Source organism: Amphimedon queenslandica, unplaced genomic scaffold (genome assembly GCF_000090795.2).
Source record: "Amphimedon queenslandica unplaced genomic scaffold, v1.1 AMPQUscaffold_13362, whole genome shotgun sequence".
NCBI lineage: Eukaryota > Metazoa > Porifera > Demospongiae > Haplosclerida > Niphatidae > Amphimedon > Amphimedon queenslandica.
In genome coordinates this window covers 118,760-120,150 of record NW_003546402.1, presented here as the reverse complement: position 1 = coordinate 120,150, position 1,391 = coordinate 118,760, and the positions used below count along the sequence as shown (strand labels likewise).

The 1,391-nt window shown below is 35.7% G+C and overlaps 1 protein-coding gene across 1 annotated transcript in view; it reads right to left on the bottom strand.

The window, feature by feature from the left end:
- LOC100641639 (myoferlin-like) overlaps positions 1-1,391 on the bottom strand; it is an 18,292-nt gene that overhangs the window by 12,052 nt on the left and 4,849 nt on the right. The window lies entirely within an intron of this gene.

Sequence of the window (1,391 nt, the reverse complement as noted above, 5' to 3'; positions counted from 1 at the left end):
AGTGCAATTTCATCAAAAATGGCTCCAACGGAATTCTAAACTTTTACAATTTTTTCTGATACATGTATATACACATTTTTTTAGGCTCTGTAGAAAGTTTGAGTTGATTTCAATCAAGGTTAAATTTTTATTGAATTTTTAAAGTTACTCAAAAATTTGGGCCAATATTAGTAACGCGGTAGCGTTACTAAGTAGGATTCACCCCCAAACAAAATGGCTGCCACGACTTTTGCAGCCTTGCTATACCGGGAAAACGAGCTCCTATGCTTACCAAACTTCTTAGAGGACCTTATCTTGACCAGAGGACTCCAATGGTACCACTAGCGTGGCTCTAGACCTTTTCTGGGACAAACATCAAAAATCTGCAAACCGGCCGTTTTGTTCAGCCACCTTTTTTCATCTTCATCATCATCATCATCAAGTTAGTCCTGTCAATCCAGTTGTCGGTCGATATATCGTTCTTGTCTGGTGATAGAAGGCTAATTCTTACACCATTCTACTCCAAAAGGGTATGCGCAGGTCCTTGTCCCCCTAGAATCATTCTCCAAGAAAGGAAGAAGTGATACTGTGACTGTTGGATCGCACCAGCTTACCTCATACCGCCATTTTATTAATTAAAGAAGCATCAAGCATCATGAAGCATGTGCTCCAAAATTTGGGCGTGGTCGCGCATGCTCAGATCTCAGAACTGGGAACAGCAAGTATTTTTACCTAGCTATAGGCTAGCTATGCTTGGAATCAAATTGCAATACTTAGTGGAGCTTTCCAGCTAAAAGAAGGTATTAATCTTGCATATATCAAGTGTGTAATGAATTATTTTATTTCAAAAACACAAAACAATTAATTACTGTTATGTTACTAATGATAATATGAACTTGACAACAGGAAGAACCTGCAGCATTCAGCAGGAATAGCTACAGGATTGCTGGGAAGATAGAGCTTCTTGAACAAGGATTCACATCAAGACTTTAGTATTCATTTCACTTGTCATCAGTATTCCTTCACCATATCTATTCAATTCAATCAGTGCTGTCCCTCATAAATGCTGGAAAATCATAACAATGACAACAATAATAAAGAAACTTATTGTTTGTGTAAAATCAAAAAGTATCACAATTGTAACTGAAAAAATAGTATAAATATTATTAAAAAAATTAACACAAACAAGAACATAAAAAATTAAAAAAAACAAGATTGAGTAGGATTCCGAACAACCAACGAAAATATGAAATGAAAATCCTACTCTCGTGACGCAAATTCTACTTTACATTGTAAGGTGATCCATAACTTTTAAATAATAACATTAACAGTACAATGTAGAGTAGAATTTGCATCACGAGAGTAGGATTTTCATTTCGTATTTTCGTTGGTTGTTCGGAATCCTACTCAAT